The sequence below is a fragment of the Camelus ferus genome, chromosome 23, assembly GCF_009834535.1.
Source record: "Camelus ferus isolate YT-003-E chromosome 23, BCGSAC_Cfer_1.0, whole genome shotgun sequence".
Taxonomy (NCBI): Eukaryota; Metazoa; Chordata; class Mammalia; order Artiodactyla; family Camelidae; genus Camelus; species Camelus ferus.
Window position 1 is genome coordinate 17,107,449 of NC_045718.1, and position 12,926 is coordinate 17,120,374.

The following is a 12,926-nucleotide window of genomic DNA, read 5'->3' on the forward strand; positions in this document are numbered from 1 at the left end:
GACATAAGGTTGCTATCATCGACTTTGTTGCTAACATTGGTATTGTTATTAACACTTTTTATCTTAGTATTATATTTTTCGCTTTTCTAAGTACCTTCACATCGATCTTTTTTCTCCCCTGTGAAGTATACACAATGTGAGCGATCATTTGCCCATTTTGAAGTGAAAGAAACTGAAGCCTAGAGAAGTCAGGCTACCTGCCTACGTTGTTGACAGAGCAGAACCCTAAAACAGAAGTCCCCGCGCCCCAGGCAGTGGTCACTCCCATTTCTCACAATGGAAAAGAAGAGCACTGAACAGCGGGTGTCAGGGGACCCACCAGAGCCTGGGCTGACAGCTGTGGTTACGCCCAAAGTTTAGACCATTGGATCTCAGTGGGCAGAGTTGCCAGGACTAGAAACTCGTTCTTATGTCTACATCTCCCACCCAGAACCTATCTGTTAATCCCACCTCCAGAAGCCACCCAGCCCCACACAGGAGAATGGAGCAACGCCCCGGGCTCAGGTGATTTACGTGGAGGCTGGAGGGCTGCCCGCTGTCTGGGTAGGAAGAGGCGGTCCCCGGCCTCCTGTGGGTGAGTCTGGGCACAAGAATGCGGTGAAGCCACTTTGAACCCAGCCGGCTGGGTCTTGGCCTTGCAGACATCTCTGAACTGGCAGGTTTGAACCAGTTTGTGGCTTAGCCCACACTTCAGAAGGGGGTGGTGGTGGCTGTTCTTTTTTTCCATCCCCACCCTAAACCGGGCTGTCTCATCAAGAAGGAAGGGCGTGGAGAGGACGAGAGGCAGTAAGTTGGGACAAATGTGCTTCGGGAAGGAGAGGGCACTCAGGCCTGAGGATGCTGCTGCTCTTCTGAGCGTTGACCCCTCCAGTCTGCTTCCAGGCCCACAGACACTTTGGGTACTTCACTGGGAGTGTTCCAGCCATCAGTGCTGCTTTAACCCAATTCCAACTCTCCTGAATGCACCCTCGCCTTTTCATCTGTTCTTCCAATAGCCAGAGGGATCTTTCAAAAATGCAGACCTGATCATCTCACTCCCCTGGGTCTGTCCCTATCTTGACAGGAGAAAGGTACGGACGCAGGAATCCACCTGAAGGCGTCGGTGCCTCTGTGATTTGGTGCCAAAGAAATGGATACAGGCAGCAAGTGAGGTTGGAAATCAGAGAAGGAGGGGATCAGGACAGTCGTGAGGGATGCCTCCGGGGCTGGAGAGGCAGGAAGGGCATTCCGTGAGGGTGAGCCAGCGGAAGCAAAGGCCAAGAGGAACAAATCGGCATGAATGGGAAACGTGCAACCAGCCTGTGCATGTTCCCGAGCAGTGGGAGTTGAAGCATGGAGAGCAGAGGAGAGGTGGGGCCAGCAGCCGAGGGTCCTCCACGGCAGACAAGAGGCACTGGGCTTGGTGATGGGAACCGAGATTTTTGACCCAGGGAGCAGCCCCATGCGAATAGAGTATCAGTCTGGGAGTGACGTGCAATATGAACTGTAGCAAATAGGAAAGGAGGGAGATGGAGGAAGGATAGACAGATGGAGGGAGGAGGAAGAGGTAGCTCTTGCTGAGCACCTAGTAGGCCCCTCACAGAGGTATCTCATTTAATCCTGTCGACAACCCAGAATGGGATGCATTAGCATCCATGTTTTACAGATAAAGAAGCTGGAGTTTACAGATGTGAAATAGCTTGCTCAAGGTATCTGAAATTGCGTCATGTCTGACAAGTGGTAGACACTTGATATGTCTTTGCTGAACTTGAGTACTAGTTCCTCAATGAATTGAACATAACTGAACTCCCCCGGTCTGGGACTCCCAGTGGTCCCCATTGTGCATCACATCCAAATTCCTTAGCATGGCCAACCAGGCTCTGCTTGCTGACAACAGCCCACCTGCAGCCTCACCTTGTCCCACTGTCCTCACCAAGCTATGCTCAAGTTCCTGGAAGGGCTCTGCTTTCCTTCCTCAGGACCTTTGCACTTGCTGTTGCTGCTGCCTGGAATGTCCATTGTCCCTGCCTCTAACTCCTTTCCCCTCTCTTTTCCCACTTATCTTGTTCAGATCCTTTAGATGTGAGCTCAGCATCTTCTTCAGAGAAATCTACCCAAGGTCCCCTTATATGCTTTCATAATACTCCATCTTGTCATTATCTATTTAATGTCTACCTCATCCTTTGCTGGACTGAATACTCCATGAGGACAGGGAACGTGTCTGTTCTACTCAGTACCATGCACGGGAGTCGGGATAACTGAGTTCCAGTCCTGGAAGCATCACTTTGGGACTTTGAGTCAGTCACTTAATCTCTTTGAGCCTTAGCACCCTCATCTGTAAAATAAAATGAAAAACCTCAACTTCCTCATCTTCCTTGTCTTGAGATCCAAATGAGATTGTAACTGGGGGCATGTTAGGTTTACTGAGAAATGCTGGGCTGGCAGAAGACGTGTTTGTTGTCATCAGAGATCAGGAGGTGATGCGCAGACTCACCCAGGGCCTGAAAGGAGAGCATTTCCTCCCCCAGGACCCGGTGGGTGCTCTCGCCCAGCAGTTGCCATGAACTGGGTGTCTGTCATCAACCACTTCTCCCTGACCATCACTTCCAGTCAATTCATAGCTCACTTATTAAGCACTCATTTTATTTAAACCACTGTTCTGGGCAAGTCTAGCTCCAATCCTCTCACAACCCTTCTTCTACTTCTTTTCTTCGATGTGTGTCAAAGGGGGGAGTCGGATAAATCCGTTGTGATGCCCATAGCGAATAAAAATCAATCAATAAATAGTGAACTGCCCATACCCAAATCTTGAGACATATTAAGAGGCTCTGTTCACATTTTCCTCAGTCCATCTCCCTTCTCCAATGAGTTCACCATTTGTGTTATAAATGATAAGGTTTAGCTTATCAGATTCAGTTGTAGAAAGAAAGGAAAGGAAAAAGTTTTCATTGCTGGTTAGTTTTATTTATTTATTATTTATTTATTTTTATTGACGTACAGTCAGTTTACAATGTGTCAATTTCTGGTACAGCATAATGTTTCGGTCATGCATATACACACATATATTCATTTTCATATTCTTTTTCATTAAAGTTTATTACAAGATATTGAATATAGTTCCCTGTGCTATACAGAAGAAACTTGCTGTTTATCTATTTTATATCTACAAGATATTGGATATAGTTCCCTGTGCTGTACAGTAGGACCTGGTTGTTTGTCTATTTTATATACAGTAGTGTGTACCTGCTATTTATCCCTCTCGCTCTCTTTCCCCACTGGTAACCATAAGTTTGTTTTCTATGTCTGTGAGCCTGTTTCTGTTTGGTAAGTAAGTTCACTTGTGTCTTTCTTTTTTTTTTAAGCTTCTACATTTGAGTGATATCATGGCATTTTTCACTGCTGGTTAACTTTGAACCATGATGCATTTCATGTGTAAGGACGAGGGAACCTAGGCACTGGAGGACACTCTGCCTTTACTTTTCACAGAAAATGCGTTAGTCCAGGCAGCACCAGGCTCTCCCATCTTGTACCAGGGATGGGCCTGGCTGTGCGTGGCACCCAGCTCCATCTGTCTACTGCCCATCAAATTCCATCTTCCTTTGGGCAACTTAACAGGTCCCTCCTCACACACAGCCTTGCAAGGTGGGGCCAGTCAACAGCCTGCCTTCTTTAGATCCTGCTGGAATCAAGGAGGCACAGCACCACCCAATTTTGGCTCTGGACAGAGAGCACTCAACCTTTTGTGACCCCTCCTTATCCCTTCCACAGCTCTCCCCACCTGCTCCCCTCCACCCTCCCTCTCCTCCTCAGTCTGGGAAGAAAATGACAAGAATGCTTCCTCCTAGCTCAGCCGGTTCTTCTACTTCTGCTCTCCCCAGAGCCCAGGGCTCACTGCCCCTCTCCCAATACCCAGTGCCAAGTGCCAGCCCAGCTGAGTACAGATTCCTCTGTTCCCAGGGAGGTGGGGCACCGGCAGGGCTGGAGCAAAAGGAAGGGGACTGCTGCTTATACTAAAGGGGCGGTCAGTGGGGGGCATGTGTATTTGTTCTTCACTTTTAGTGGGCTGAGAATTTCCCAGGGTGGCTGTCTTGTGTCCTTGTCCCCAGCAGCTATTCCTCCCAACCCGTCTAGCACACATTTTGACTGAGAAAAAATGCACAGCCCACAAGTTGAGAGTTACTTTTTACTCGGGGACCTTACCAAGGATGATAGCGTGGGAATCAGCCTCTTAGCTCTGGGGAACTGTTCCAAAGAGGTAAGGGAGGAGCCAGGCCATATGGGAGTTTTTGCTGGGGAAAAAAAAAATCCAAAAAAGCGAAAACATTGTAGTTGAACATTAAAAGATTACTGCTAATCACACAAAAAAGCAGACATCTCAAGTTAATGATTTTAGTGTTTTAGTGTTTTTCTCTGTATGGGAAGATGCAAAAATCTGGGCTCATTGAAAGTATTCCTTTGATGTGCATCTTAACTCTCTGGGGCCAGTATTGTTTTTTTTCCTCCATCCTGAATTCCCCTCTGGGCGCAGCTCGGAGCGGCTGCAGTGGTTGATGGCTTGATGGTGGGCAAGTTCTTTGTTTCCTAAAATGTAAAGCAACATTATTTTGTCCAAACACACATGATTTTAACCCTGTTTTTCTGCACTCAATTCCAATGAGAGCGTTTAGTGGGTGCGAGGGCAGGAGTCCACATTCCACATAGCAGTTCTCAGACACTAGCTGGGTTTCCTACAATTCAACTCAATGCTGACACTATCTACCTGGAAATAGAGTCAGATCCCACAGGTTAAGGGCTCAGTCCTACCAGACTGCCCTCGTCCCCCAGCTGCCACTTCAGATGCCAGTCACAAGTCCAGGTCCTTCTGACCTGCCAGCTATAAAATTGGAGGTTCCAATGACCCCTTCCTTGAAATTCTGACAACCCCTTTCTTGGTTTCTGATTAATTTACCAGAGCACCTCACAGGGCCCAGAGAAACATTTTACTTACTAGATTACTGGTTTATTTGAAAAAAAAAAAAAAAAGAGGGGGTTGGGGGATACAGCTCAGGAACAGCCAGGTGGAAGGGAGGCACAAGGCAAGCTATGAGGGAAGGGCAGAGTTTCTGTGCTCTCTCCAGGCCACCACTCTCCACTAATTTCCACGTGTTCACCAACCTGGAAGTTCTCCAAACCCCGAGCTTTTTTTTTTTTTTTAAATGGAGGCTTCATTGCATAGTCACGATTGATTAATTCATTGGCCATTAATGTTTAAACTCATCCTCCAGCCGCTTTCCCCTCCCCAGAGGATGGGGGGTTGGGACTGAAAATTCCAACCCTCTAATCACAAGATTGGGTCCCCTGACAATCAGCCTGCAACTTTAGGTGGTCTAAGGGCATTCCCAAAGTCCCCACATTAGCAAAACAAAAGACACGTTTACCACATTCTCCTGACCTTGGAAATCCAAGGGTTTTAGGAGCTCCTTGCCAAGAAGGGGGCTCCGGGTCAAAGACCAAATATATATTTCTTTTTTTTTAAGGTTTTTTTTTTTTTTTTTTGGTAGGGGGAGGTAATTAGGTTTATTTATTTATTTATACTTTTTAAGGGAGGTATTGGGGATTGAACCCAGGACCTCTTGCATGCGAGGCACACGCTCTACCACTGAGCTATACCCACCCCCCATATTTCTTATTATAAATCAATATCACAGGGACTTACTGTATAGCACAGGGAACGATATTCAATATCTTGTAATAACCTATAATGGAAAAGAATGTGGAAAATAATATATATATGTATGTATAACTGAATCACTTTGCTGTGTACCTGAAACATTGTAAACCAACTATACTTCAATTAAAAAAAAAAAGGATGACTATCACTAGCCCCTAACTATTCCACACCAGCCCTCTTGATAAAATCCAAATGGCCCAAATACTGGGTGCTACTCCGTGAGAACAGTTCCTCCTTCTTCTGAGAACCATTCTTGATCAACAGTTCCTGAAACTAGCTGAACTTCGGCTGACCCATCTCCTGCGGAAGCCCTGTAAAACCTTCCACTCTCCCTCCCCAAGTTAGAAGGGCGTGAAGGTGGATGCTAATGGTCCTCGGGAGAATCTCCTTTTGCAATGCACTCCTTATGATAAATTGACACAGTCTGGCAAAGGGTCTTCTGTTTAACCCAAGCACAACTTCCGGGAAGAGGGGGATGGGTAACTAGAGGAGAGAGGAAGGAAGATCGTTCTGATGTTTATGGAAGGATTTGAAAGAGTGTGTCAGGGAGGGTGATTCCAAAAGAGTATGTGGTGGGTCTGGCAGGCACCACCCCCAGGGGCTGGCCCCGGAGCCCTTTCTCAGCTTCCTTCATCACCATATCCCGCCCCTGGGGTGGCTGGCTCCTCTCTTCACCCCAGCACATTGGGTCCCACCTCTCAAGCCAACTTCCCTTGCTCAGTACTCCGTTTCCCTGTAGATCCACACATCTGCTTGGTTTTCTCTTCCATCTTTTGCCTTGGAAAGCTGATTAGCTGAAATTCACTGAGATTTGCCAAGGAACCGACACTTCACAGAGGGAGACGGGCCTCTAGAAATGCAAGCTCAGGGCCTCTAACCCGAGGACAGGTCCAGACCCCGGCACTGTGCTTTAGGACGCCCAGAGCAGACGGAGGTCCTGGTCTCTCTCCCCGTGGTTTCCTGGCCCCAGCCCTATCTCTCTCAGAGCGGGTACCAAACTCCCCAGGTGTGAGGAGGACCTTATCAGAGGGCATCAGCAGAAACTTGATATCCAGGCCAGGGTCCAAACTGCACCCCATGCTACAGCCACACACGTCTACAAGGACAAGGGGTTCCTCTCTAATTGCTGCTTCCTGCTCCTGCTTTCCCTGAATGGAATCCAGGTTTATTTGCAGACAGAGAGGAAGAGTCTGCCAAGGCCAAGGTCCTATCAAAGGACCTTTGTCTCCTGAGCCAAACATTGGCTCATTGTTACCTTCCTGCCTGGATCCTTCCAGAGGTGGGAGGCCACCCAGAGCCTCCAGTTTCACTTTGTGGCTCTGAATGCAGTGGAGCAGGAGGAAGAGAGTGCCCCAGCTCCAGGCAAGAGAAAACCCTGGGTCAAGCAGATGTGATGAGCTTGCCCAGGGCTTCCTCTCTGGGGATGACTGGGGTTCAGCTGGCCGATCGGACACACAGTTACCTTTCTTTCTTCAGGACGAGGAGTTCTAACATTTTTTTCCTTCCTTCCTCCTAAACTCAAGCCCATTAAATAATTCTTTTCCTCTGGCTTCTCAGATTAAGCTCTTCATCCTTCCAAACTGGAGCCCAACATCCTTGCTTTCAGTCAGCTTCCTCTGATCAGCTCCACCGACACTCTGTTCCATGTCCCTCGGTGGTGATGCGCCCCCTCTGTCCTGGGCTCATTTGCCTCCTCTTTCTGTGGCTCTGTTCATCTGTGTGCTCTGCCTCCCACATTGGAATACTCTCCGAGGGCAGAATCCATGCCTTCCCCATTAGACAGGGAGCCCCCTTCTTTCCAACTCAAAGCCTGAACACAACACATCATGTTCTTTAAATGTTCGTTAAATGTGGATTCTAGCCACCCCTCTCCCAAGGACAGTGTTTGAAAGGTCTGTGCAGGAACAGACTCTCTCTCTCTCTCCTTCTGTCTCAGGATTAGACTTGAGCTGTGTGTTATTTCATGTAGATCAACCACCCCCCACCCTTCAATAAGTTACTGCCTTGATGATGAGTTTCATTAGATTCCTCCAAGCCTTGAAAGCCTGTCTCAGTAAGGGGTGAGGGTTTTTAAAGTAATCACCTCCTCCCCACCCTGACACCACAACTTCCATAACTGAGAAGTGAAAATTTCAGAGGGAAGAATTTTCTCCCAGCCTGTGTTATGCAGTACAGACCTCAGACGAGCTCAACACTGATGGCACCGAGGAAGGGTCTCAGCCCAGGCCAGTGACGTGGGCATCATTTTAAACTCTTGTTTCCCTTCATTCTTTGTATTTTGTCAGTCACTAAGCAGCTAGTTAGATTCGTGAACATCCATACAATTCACTCTCTCCTCTCCATCTTCACTCACTTATTTAAACTTTCACTTGGACTTCTGGGGACACTGTGGGTTGTCAACAGAATTCTGATACCCACCCCCTTCTCCCAGGCTGGCTTCCATTAGTGAGGATGGGGAAGGGACCCACACAACTAGGGGAGGCTTGTCTCATGGACCTAAAGTAAAGTCTGTTGAAGAGTTTCTGGGAAAGAAAACCTTTATAAAATGCATGGGTGAGCAGGCAGCTGGAGAGTTGGAAGTCTTGTTTTTCAAAATCAGCCTCAAGTGTCACGCAGCTGACAGTCACTTCTTTGAGATGATCTCCAGGAAAGGAACTGGAGCCAGGGATGGGATCGGCTATCTGCCACCACGCAACTCAGGTCCCCATCCAGAAGGTTCTCTTCTGACCACACTGCCAATCTTTCTGGGCCCAAATTCCTGCCAGGCAGGCACCCGCCAGAAAAGCTCAACCGTCAGGATGAAGTCCCCAGATGCTGTTAAAAGTGCATAATCCCAACCTGATATGACAAACAAGCCATCAGGATGGAGGCCACGGGAGTGGTCTCTTAAGAGACCTTTCTTACTGGAACATTGACTGAGGTTGGACAGTTTTCACATTCATTGAGAGAATGATGGAAAAGAAACAATTTTAGGAAGTTTGTACAAGAGCCAGAGTTTGAGGCTTGACACAATCTGTTAGCTGTGTGACTAGGGGCAAATCTTTTACCCTCTTCATACCTCAGTTTCCTCTTCCACAAAATGGCAATAATACTAGGGTTGTTGGGAGGATTAAAAAGAATGATGTGGGTAAACTGCCTACCTCGGTTATCCTGTCTAGATTAACTGCAGTCGATGTTACCTGTCATTACAATTCTCAAGATGAACCCCAAGGTCTGACATGAGAGTTTGCCCTCTCAACCTGATCTTTGCTGCCTCTCAAGGCACGCGAGCTGGGAAGAGGTTCTTCTTTTTTTAGAATTTATTTATTTATTTTACATTGTCCTTTTGGGAGGCAGGGGAGGTAATTAGGCTCATTTATTTACTTCTTTTTTTTTTAACAGAGGTACTGGGAATTGAACCCAGGACTTCGTGCATGCTGAACATGTGCTCTACCACTGAGCTATACCCTCCCCCTAAGGGTTCTTTTTCTCTGTTTAGAAGTTCCCCAGTACAATCAAGGCTCTGAGTAGAGACAAAGTCCACACACTTGCTAGTCAAGCCTAACTACCTTGCGGCCCATTAGGACCACCTGGTTACCTAATACCTGGCAGGTCTCAGTGTGACTGGGGCATATTTGGAAAAATTAAAAAGGCGTACTTGAGACTTGGTGAATCAGAACTGTCTCACCTTTTGTCTGAGCTGCAGGAATGGTGGGTCCTTGTGGCACCCTGCTTCCTAGTTCATCCTTCCTTCCTTCATTCATTCAACCAGTAGTTACTGAGTGCTTACCACATGCTGGGAACTGTGCAATGGGCTGCACATACAAGGGTGACCAAAAAGAGGCATGGTCTTTGATCCTGTGGCTCTTAGTCTAATGGAGGAGCGGACATTAGTGAAATAGTTGTGTGCAAATGCTCTTTGGGGAAGAGGTAACTAATTCCATGAACTGAAGGAGCGACTGCCGCTCAGAGAAAGTGCAGGGGAGGCTGGGATGACCTAGGGCTGCCTAGGATGGAACTTGGAGATCTTGAAGTTCATGTCTAAGAGTGGTGCTCCATGGGGGACTTGGTGTTCAGATCTGTGTCCTAAGAGCAGTAGGGAAGCCCGATCATGTCTGCTTGAGCTTTCTATTTTGAAAAAATTTCTTTCTTGAAACTTTTTATTTTAAAAGAATTTTAGACTTTAAAAAAGTTGCAAAAATAGTACAAACAGTTCCCATATATTCTTCACCCATCTTCCCCGAATGTTCACATCTTCCCTGGCACTTACTGACAGCAAATTGGGATGTGCTTTTCTGCTGCAGGATCGACACTAGGCTCCTACACGGTATTTATTTGCCATTTCTCTTTAAACTCCTCCAACATGAGACAGGCTTTCAGTCTTTCTTTATCTCTTAAGACCACTGTACTCTTAAAGAGTACTGGCCGATTATTTTGTAGAATGTCTCTCAATTTGTGTCCATCTGATGTTTCCTCATTTAAGTTCAGGTTGTGCCTTCCTGGCAAGAACACCACAGCTGTGATGGTGTGTCCTTCTCAGTGCAGTGCGACAGGAGGACCCTGATGTCAATGTGTGTCATAACTGGTGATGCTAACTTTGATTGCTCAGCTACTGTTTCTCTCTTTTCAATGGTTAAGTATTTTGTAGGAGGATACTTGGAGACTATTTCTCATCGGACTCTCACCAATTTTAGCATCCATTAATGATTCTTACCTGCAACAATGATTACTGCGGTGTCTACCAAATTATCATTTTTCTGTTTCTGTCATTCTTTCCACGCTTACTGTTTGGAATTGTACTGTAACAAAGAATTGTTCCTTAACATCCACTTACTTATTCAATTTTCAAACTTTATATCAGTATGGAATCATGCATATGTATTTCATTCTATGAGTTATAGTCATCAGTATCACTTATTTTGATGCTCAACTTATTTCATACTTGGCTATTGAGACACTCTTTACATTGGCTCTTTTGTCCCTTTCACATTTATTTTAAAAAGTTAAGACAATTAACACGACATTGTCAATTCACTATATGTCAATTAAAAAAAAAAAAGAAAAGAAAATGAGGAAGAATGAACCTGCAATATTGGATTGGAATTGGAGGTATCAGTATGAACTCATGACTTTTCAATATATATACAGTTAGGTGAATCTAGTCAAAGATACAGACATGTGTGTCTATTCACACGTATATTTCCTGGTTCTGTCTGCTGAGAGGGCCTAGAAGCAACGAGCATGTCTCACACCCAGGTCTTAGTTTCTAAATATCATCTTCCAAGAAAAGGATCCATTGGTCCTTGGTGGAGAATTCTGGAGTGAGGACCGGGAAAGAAGAGATGGGCCCAATACACCTTGTGCTGGTGAAAAGAAAAAAAAAAAAATGAGGAAGTACTCAAAAAAATGGTAGAGGCCTGTCCAAAGGACAAAAGAGTTAAAGTAAAGGGTCCCTCAAGAGCCAAATATGGAGTAAAATACTCAGCCGAGCGGCACCCCCGGAGGGAGCGCTGTTCCCACTCCCATAGTCTTCCCCAGCTCTCCCACCGACCCCTCTGTAGGGACTCAGTCGTGTTAGGTTTTGGTTTGCCCTTCCTGTATTCCCTTTTGCACAAATGTGCAGATACGTGTATGCTTTCTTAGGGTTTCTTTTCTCTTACATGAAGGGTGATGCACCACAGATGGGAAGACCATCCTGTTGCTGGGTGGAGAGGGGCTGGAGGGAGGCTTGAGTCGATGTGAAAAGAACACTTGGAAAGCTGCCTCTGTGGTCCAGAGAGATGTGGGGCACTGGTGCGGCTGCGGTGGCAGCAAGAAAGAAGAGAAGACAACAGATCTGAATGATTTTTGGAGGTGATATTGTCATAACTTGGTAACTGATGACTGAGAGTGATGTTATGGACGATGTTTTGGTCTCTGGCTTTGCTGAGTGGTTGGATGCTAGTGTCGCTCACTGAGCTCAAGAACATTGTAAAAGGGGCAGATTTAGTGGGGGATGCTCCACACGCATCTGTGTTTGAACAAGTTGAGTTAGAAGTGGAGGGAGAGTAGGCAGTTGAGGCATAAAGCGCAGACAGGAGGTATGAAGTGTAATTTCTCAAGCTGTGAATTCTGCCCAATCTTCTAGACCCTGAGGTCAGGAAATGAGTGTAGCAGCATGGGGAGTCGGATCCGGTACCCAATTCCAGTGTGGTGCCAGCAGGGTGTCTTACAATTCATGTCAATCCTGATACTCCCCATCCTGAGACGACATCAGATTCCACAGGTCAAAGGCTCAGTTTGGCACAACCGCCCCTCACTTCTGATGCCGATTGCAAGCCCAGGTTATCACCCTTGCTTCTGATCCCCTGATTACAAATCAGAGGTTCCCACAACCTCCTCCTTAGGTTCAACTAATTTGCTAAGTGGCTTGCAGGAAACCGGTTTACTCACTAGATTACTGGTTTATTACAAGGGATATTAAGGGATATGAATCAACAGCCAAGTGAAGAGATACACTGGGTGAGGTTCTGAGCAAAGGAGCTTCTGTCCTCACGGAGTCTGGTGCCTGACACGGTGGCACGCGGAAGCATTGTGATTCCCCAGCCCGGAAGCTCTCTGAGCCCCACTCTTTTGAGTCTTTATGGGGACTTCATGGCACAGGCACGATTGATTAAATCATTGGCCATTGATGGCTGAGCTCTCCTCTCCCCAGAGGTCAGGGTCGGGGTGCAGGGGGAGCAGAGCGGATGGTACTGAAAGTTCCAACTCTCTAATCACGTGGTTGGCTCCCCTGGTGAACAACCCCTCCTTCTTAGGTTATGTAGGGGCTTTCCAAAAGTCACCCCATTAATGCAACAAAGGACAGCTTTATTGCTTTCATCACATGAAATTTCAAGGGTTTTTAGGAGTTCTGTGCCAGAAACAGGGCTGAAGACCAAACATATATTTCTAATTATATGTCACAGGGAGATATTCGAGTCCCATGCAGGAGAACAAAAACATAAAGCCTTGATAGTTACCCCAACCTCTTTTTGCAGGAGGCACGATGTCCCCAGAGGATACGCCTTCCCAGCGGATGAGGTCAGAGGTACAGGGTAGTGAGGTGGGGTGGCAGAAGATGAGGCTAGCATTGTGTCTGACTTCAGGTCATCCTAAAATGCTAATAATGTCGTATTTGAACTAACTTCAACTAAACTCTATGCCCACAGTTCACAAGACCTACTTACTTGGTGCCTTGATTGATAACAGAGGAGCTCCCACCTGAAGCATTAGGTTG

The 12,926-nt window shown here is 46.6% G+C and overlaps 1 non-coding gene across 1 annotated transcript; it reads right to left on the bottom strand.

The window, feature by feature from the left end:
- Positions 1–5,560: 5,560 nt before the first annotated feature.
- TRNAA-CGC lies at positions 5,561–5,632 on the bottom strand. The gene has a single exon. It is a non-coding gene; the product is annotated as a tRNA-Ala (tRNA).
- Positions 5,633–12,926: the final 7,294 nt, after the last annotated feature.